Source organism: Mandrillus leucophaeus, unplaced genomic scaffold (genome assembly GCF_000951045.1).
Source record: "Mandrillus leucophaeus isolate KB7577 unplaced genomic scaffold, Mleu.le_1.0 Scaffold222, whole genome shotgun sequence".
Classification (NCBI taxonomy): domain Eukaryota; kingdom Metazoa; phylum Chordata; class Mammalia; order Primates; family Cercopithecidae; genus Mandrillus; species Mandrillus leucophaeus.
The window spans coordinates 3,614,545-3,622,591 of NW_012102277.1; the positions used below are offsets into that span (position 1 = coordinate 3,614,545).

The 8,047-nt window shown below is 34.1% G+C and overlaps 1 pseudogene across 1 annotated transcript; it reads left to right on the top strand.

Moving 5' to 3' along the window:
* Positions 1–995: 995 nt before the first annotated feature.
* On the top strand, positions 996–3,434 carry LOC105540571 (annotated as a pseudogene). The gene has a single exon (XR_001006209.1). The product of XR_001006209.1 is annotated as a peptidyl-prolyl cis-trans isomerase G pseudogene (transcript).
* Positions 3,435–8,047: the final 4,613 nt, after the last annotated feature.

Consider the following 8,047-nt stretch of genomic DNA (forward strand, 5'->3'; position numbering starts at 1 on the left):
TTTTAATTTTAGCTATTATAATGGTTATAGCTATTCCAACTGCCTTGCCTGCTTTGTATTTCTGCCAAAAACAAGTGGTAGTGGCTGCCTCTCTTACTATAGCAAGCTCCAAATGAATAGACTTTGGTTGTTCTCATTTGAGTAGTCTTCATCATTTATTTAGAATTTTCATTAATTATTCCAAAGTGTTTGCATTTCTGTATAAATTTTAAAATCCATTTTTCTATTTCTATGGAAACCCTGTTTAAATTTTGATTAGAAATTCATTAAAGTTATAGATTTTCAGTCTTTTTAAAAATTTTTAAATTTTTACCTTTCTTCCCTTTCTGAGACTCCTTTTATTTGTATTTCAAATGCAAATATTTTCCACATATGTACTTACAATTGTTAAATCCCTTTTGATGAACTGACCCCTTTATATAAGGACCTTATCTCTTTTTACAGTTTTTGTCTTCAAATCTACTTTGTCTGATAAGTAGATATACTGCTTTTTTCGGTTTCCATTTGCCTGAATTGTCTTTTTCTATTTCTTTATTTTTAGCCCATCTCTGTTTTAATACATGAAGTAAATTTCCTGTAGGTAGCATATAGTCGGGTCTTGTGTGTGTGTGTGTAACTTATTCAGCCTCTTCATGTCTTTTGATTAATTTATAATTTACCCCATTTCTATTCAGTGTTATTATTGATAATCAAGGACTTGCCACTGCCATTTTATTTGCTTTCTGGTTGTTTTGTTGATCCTCTCTTTCTTTTATCCTTTTCTCCTGACTTCCTTTGTATAAAAGTAATTTTTTTCTGACAGTATGTTTTAATTTCTTGCTTTTTATTTTGTGTGTATTACATGGTTTTGTTTTGTGGTTAATGTGAGGCTTGCAAATAACATCTTATAATCAATTGTTTTAAACTGATGACCACTCTGATTACAAAGAATAGAAAAACAAGCAAATAAAGAGAAAACTAAACAAAAAACAAAAACCACCTCAACAATTAGGACTGAACTGTCAGGGAGGGAGGCAGTTAGCGGGCTTTAGCTCCTTTTCTGGCAGGGGTAGATATGAAACGGTTTAAAGGACTGGACCAAAGAAGAGGAAACTCTACCGGCACAGGAGCAAAGGGATCAGTTGTCCTTGTTTTTTTTTTGGTCTTTTCTTCATTTGAAGATTAAGTATTGGAGCCATGGGAATAAAGTTTCAATGTCCTCGGTTTTTTTTTTTTGACATTGTCATTAACAACCTGCTGGAAGAGTTGTCTTTGAATTATTTTCTGATGTGTGCCCCAAAACAAGTGAGAAGTTTAGTTGTCTTTGTACAGGTGAAAAGGGGACAGAGAAATCAACTCAGAGCCATTACATTGTAAGAGTTGTCTCTTTCACAGAGTTGTCAAGGACTTTATGGTTTAAGGTGGTGACTTCAGTGAAGGAAATGGACGAGGAGGGGAATCTACCTAAGAAGGATTTTTTGAAGACAAGAATTTTGCTGTCAAAAACAACAAAGAATTTCTTTTGTCAACGGCCAACAGAAGGAAGGATACAAATGGTTTACAGTTCTTCGTAACAATGAAACCAACTTCTCATTTAGATGGGTGTCATGTTGTTTTTGGACAAGTAATCTCTAGCCAAGAAGTTGTAAGAGAGAGAAAACCACAAGACGGATGCCGCTAGCAAAGCATTTACAGAGGTACAGATACTCAGTTGTGGAGAGGTGATTCCCAAATCTAAAGTTAAGAAATAAGAAAAGAAAAGGTATAAATCATCATCTTCTTCCTCCTCCTCATCTAGTGACCAAGATAGCTCAAGTGATTCTCAGTTCTCACCTGATTCCTGTGATTCCGAAAGTGCTTCTGAAGAGAAATCAAAGAAAAGGAAAAAAAAAAAAAATCGGAAAAAATCCCAAAAACACAAGAAGGAAAAGAAGAAGTGAAAGAAAAGCAAGAAGAGTGCATCTAGTGAGAGTGAAGCTGAAAATCTTAAAGCACAACCCCAGTCTACTGTCTGTCCAGAAGAGAGAGTACCTGAAAATAGATTCCTAATGAGGAAAAGCCCTCCTAAAGCTGATGAAATGGAAAGGAAAAGCCAGAGAGGGAGAAAGAGAAAGAGAATGTAATCCATCTAACTCCCAGCCTGCTTCATACCAGAGATGACTTTTAGTTACTAGATCTGGCAGGAAAATTAAAGGAAGAGGATCAAGGTGTTATCAAACTCTTCCAGATCCAGATCAAGGGATTGTTTCAGCCTTAGTGAGACTCCTGCACATTGGAGGCAAGAGATGCAGAGAGCTCAAAGAATGAGGGTATCAAGTGGTGAAAGATGGGTCAAAGGGGATAAGAGTGAGCTGAGTGAAGTAAAAGAAAATCAGAGAAGTCCAGTTAGAGTAAAAGAGAGAAAAATAACTAACCACAGGAATGTATTTGAGAGTCCAAACAGAAAAAATAGAAAGGAAAATAAAGTTAAAGACTGTAAGTCTAACAGCAAAGAGAGACATCAGAAGAAATTCAGAAAAAGATGATAAATATAATACAAACAAAGTAAAGGGACAAATCTAAAATTAAGAGTAAGAGCAAAGAGAAATCAAAGAGTAAAGAAGGATATTCAAAACGTAATAGACATGAAGAAAAGAGGATGAGATCAAGGAGCAAAAGAAGGGATCATGAGAATGTTAAAGAAAAAGTAAAGCAGCCTGATTCTAAAGGAAAAGATCAGGAAAGGGGTAGAAGTAAAGAGAAGTCTAAACAGTTAGAATCAAAGAGTAATGAGCATGATCATAGTAAAACTAAGGAAAAGGATAGATGTACACAATCCAGGAGTAGAGAATGTGATGTAACTCAACATAAACACAGTTATAATAGCAGAACAGGAGAGCAAAGCAGAAGTAGGGACAGAAAAAGAAGAGTGAGATCAAGAAGCCATGACAGAGATTGCAGCAGAAGAAAGGAGTACCATAGATTCAGAGAACAGGAATACGGGAGAAGAGGATGGTCACAAAGCCGAGGGAGAAGAACACCACCAGGAAGATTAAGAAGTAAAGATAGGAGGAGAAGGAGGAGAGACCCACGGAGCTCAGAGAGAGAAGAAGGTAAAAACAGAAACCAAGAAAAATACAGAAACCAAGAAAGTAAGAGTTCACACAGAAAAGTAAGAGTTCACACAGTGAGAAAAGAATGTACCGTAAAAGTCGTGATCGTAATAACCTCAAATAATAGCAGGGGGAAAAAAGGCTGATATAGATCAAAGTCCCTTCTCAAAAATAAAACAAAGCAGTCAGAACAATGAATTAAAGTCCTCCACATTGAAAAATAAGGAGGATGAGAAGATCAGATCCTCAGTGGAAAAAGAAAACCAAGAATCAAAGGGTCAAGAAATTGACCGTGTACATGAAAGAAATAAAAAATGTGATCATGAATCAAGCCCTGAAACAGATGAAGACAAAAGTGGATGAATGAGTTATATAAACTTATTTCCATTCTGTTTTGAATTTTAAGTTTGAGAGACTTGCTAGTGAATCTTCTTTATGTTGTTCCTTTTCATTATTTTTGGGTTGTTTTATGTTTGCCCCTTTTTTTAATGTGGATTTCACTGAGTTGATCTTTTGATAATCTGCAATCTGGATAATTTGTACTGCTAAAGTTTTAATAAGCTTGAAATCAGAAAAACAAAAACAAAACAAAAGACTCTACAATTTAACTCCATCCCTCTAACTTTTTGAATTCTTGTTGTCTCTATTTATATCTATCATACAATCTAGCAATCCCACTGCTCATATATATCCAAAAGAAAGAAAACTGGGATATCAAAGAGATACTTGCACACTCATCTTTATTGCAGTACTAGTCACAAGAGCCAAGATATGGAATCAACCTGTATGTCCATTAACAGATGAAGGGATAAAGAAAATTTGGTACATACCCACAATGGAATATTATTGAGCCATGAAAAAAAAATGAAATCCTGTCATTTGCAGCAACATGGATAGATCTGGATAACATGTTACATGAAATAAGCAAGGCACAGAAAGACAAATATTGTGTGTTCTCACTCAAATGTGAGAGCTAAAAAAGAAACTGAACTCATGGAGATAGTGAGTAGAATGATGGTTACCAAAGGCTGGGAAAGGTAATAGGGAGAGGTGGGATAAAGAGGGAAAAGCTAATGTGTACAAAAATACACTCAAATAGAATAAGATCTAGTGTTTGGTAGCACAATTGATCTTATTATTAACAATACTTTATTGTACACTTCAAAATAACTAAAAGAGTAGGACTGAAATGTTATTAACACTAAGAAATGATAAATCCTTGAAGTGATGAATATCCTGATCATCCTGATTTGATCATTTCATATTGTATGCTTATATCAAAATATCACATGTACTCTACAAATATGTACAACTATTATGCATCCATAGTAATTAAAAAACACATCTTCTAGAGCTCTTTTGATTTGTATGTTGAATCTCTCAGTCTTCTTCCAATTCATTTTCATCTTTTTTGTCTTGTGATTTTTATCTTTTTATGTGTTTCTTCATACTCTAAATTTTTTTCGGCCACTAAATCATGTCTCAACAGTGATCTTGAACATCTTCTCCTTTAATTCATCTCCTAAATCATTTAGTTGGAAACTATTTCTTTTATTTCTGGAAAGTCCTCTTGAGGAATGAAAGTAGAAGGTAAAGGAAGTATACACAGATATCCCTAAGCTCTTATTTTTTTTCCTTTTCAAATTGTCATCTGTCTCTTCCAGCATCTATCAAAGGTTGGTTCTGTGTTTTGTTTGTTTTGATTGATCTTTCTGTCTCTGACTGCTACGCTGCTCTGAGGTGTTGTTAACCTGGAGTACATCTCCCTGCTTTCCTGTCTCCTGTACTCACTCAGCCTGAAGGGTGGGAATGCTTCACTCACCTGTTAAAATATTTTTGAGGAGCCTGAGAGATCTGGTAGACACTAGGGCCTCTGTTTATGTGTCCCCTGGGTCCACAGATCTCTGTAAGTCAAACATTCCCAAGATCCACATTTTAGTTGAAATCCTTCTCCCAAGGCTTTCTCTCTCTCTCTCTCTCGCTCTTTTTCCTTAAGAGAAGTAAACCTTTATTTCCTTGTTCTGATAGTAGTCTTAATATGTCTTTCCAGTACATAACAAAGAAAGCCTTCCCTTTTATTCTCCCAAAGAAGCAGTTACACTCTGGAGCTTATATATAATTTTAACAAAGGCTGATAAATTGTGTGCTCCCTGGGTCTCCTGCAAATTTGCACTCAGCCACTAGAGTCCCAGCCTTTGATATAAATGAGATAAAATGATTTGAATTGAGAAGGAGAGTAGAGGAATTGCATTCAATCCACCATTTTCTTGGAATCTCCTATAGGCACGTTTCCAGATCGGTACTTAGAGAACTATTTTTTTTTAAGTGCTACAGAGAAACAGAGTCAGTTTTAGATTAGAATGTAACTCAGAGGTCATCTATTCCAATGCCTTCTCTGGTAAGTCTATTTCCTGTAAAACATCTTCGACAAGTAGTGGTCTAGCTCTGCTGAAAGATCTCCAGGGATTCTGAGCTTGAATATTCTTTCTCAAACCGACTCCAAATCTCACTTTAGGTTCAGATTCTCTTATTTTCCCTTCTCTTAAGACCCTAGAGAAGTTACCTTCATATCTTACCCAGAGTTGGATAGCCATTTTTCTTCCTTTTTGGACATTTGCCTGCTCATTAAAATTGCTATAGTTTCAAGAGAAGAAAAAGAACATTTGTAAACAAATCAACTTACTAACTCCCTGGACTCTTTGATAAGTTTTGACAAAGGAGGAGATTGAAGTAATTTACCAAAACAAAGATTTAGATTCATATTTTCTCCTTAGATTACATTGACTCACTCTATTGTTTTTCTGTCTCTTCACTTAAAGTACTACTTTTGTTCCAACATGAAATGAGCTTTATAGTTTATTTCTGATTATGAACATGATTCAAGCTTATTGGGAAAAATGAACAATAAAAAGTGTAAATAAGAAACAAACAAAACCCCCAAACTCAAAATCTCAACATTGTGAAATGACCCTTTTCCCAAATATTTCTCAGTGTGTTCGTAATTTCACATAAGTGTCACATATTACACATGTTATTTTGTAATCTCCCCTTTTGTTTAACAAAATGCCATGAGTTTAGAGTCATACAGTTTTTAGTGGCTACTTAAAATTCCTTCGTATGAATGAACTATGATTTATTTACTGAGTAATTTAATTAATGGTGGCCATGTTTAGTTGTTTTCAGGTTGTTCATTTATTCTATCTGAACACAACAATGCTTCTCCAAGCTTTTCTGTGCACGTCTGATTATCCCCTTAAATTACTAACAACTGAGAATCAACAGGCCAGAGAGCATACCCACTTGAAATGTTCATGCATACTGCCAAACTTTCCTTTAGAAAGGTAGTACATGTCCACCAAAAGTGCCAGCACTGGGCGTTGTCCATCTATTTCAGCCTAGTCAATCAGATGACTGAAAAATTATCTGTATTTTCTTTAGTCTTAATTTTTTTTCTAATTATTCTAGTTATTGAATTATTCTAGATGAAGTTTAGAAGAGCTTTATTTTATGGAAAATTTTTTATAGGAGGTAGTACAATATAATATTGTCTTATGGGTTATTTCATTTTATTTATATAAGTCTAATGACCTTCTTTAAAATTGTATTTCTTGATATTTTATATATGCTATAGTTGTTATTGTGAATAGATGCTTTTCCCACTATATGTAATGTTCCCTTGGTGAGACAAAATATATCTTTCTTATAATTCTAAAAAGTAATATGTGCATTGGTAGAAATTATGGAAAATATGTTAAAAGCATGATGAAGAAGAAAACCACTTAGAGAAAAAAATCATTGTCATTATTTTGGTGTCTTTTATTCTGGTGTAATTTTATTCCTTTCTTACATATCTACACATAATGTTATTTTCTTTTAAACTTCGCATTATAGTATAAAATTTTTTCTCTCAATTTCATTAACTTTTTGCAGACATATGTAATTTCTATAATATTTATTAAATAAATGTTAGTCATGGCATAAATTTCATATTCTTCCAGTGTTCAATAGATAAATCTTATTTCTTGACATTAAAGACCATGTTTTATATTTCTTTTTTTATTGATCTTAATGCACCTAATGCCAAAATAGACACATAATAAGAACCATAAATTGTAGCTTATAGTGAAAAAGAGATTTTTGACTCTGTCCTCTGTTTCAGCAATAATAGGCTGTATTGTCTCTAACAAGTTATCTCTCCTCTCTGGGCCTTAATTTTCTTATTTGTAAAATAGCAAGTTGGATAATTTCTTCTTCTTTTCCTCTTTTTCACCGTTAGCATCAGTGTTCATATTTATTGAGTATTTAAAACATGTAGTCATTGTGTTAAGTGCATTACTTGCATAATCTTAGTTATTATCAACTGTAAGCTGTACAGATGAGGAGAATGATGCCTGGGAAGTCTACAGTCACACAGCTAATGTATGGTAGGCATGAAACATGAATTTATCTGTCTTCTAAGGTCATACTTCTAACCACTATAGACTGTTATGATTGCCAAGGTCCCTTCTGATGTTAATGGTTTGAAAGTTATGGCCCTAAATTAGATTTTGATATGACTTTTGAACTTTAGCCTGTTTATGTAGTTGACAGAAATGGACCGGAAGTAAATAACAATGTCTAAACTCTAATCTTGGTTTACTATTGCTATTGTCAAGCAATACTTATTTTATTATCAGAGTTTACTCTGCGGATAGCAGCAATCATTTGGGAGGGCTACAGGATTCTTTCAGAGAATCCATGAGGTAGAGTAAATTGCCTCATGAGATCCCTGTGGCTATTGTTTCAACCACAAGGTGTAAGGAAGGAAAAACTATTTCTCTACACATTTAGGTTTTCATAACTGGGGTCAGATAATTAAACTCACAAAAGAACAATTAACAAGAAAAAACACATATTTTATTGATGCTAATATTTTTAATTTTAGGTACATGAGGGCTTCACAGAAAAGAAGTGAAAAATCCAAAGAGGCAGTTGTC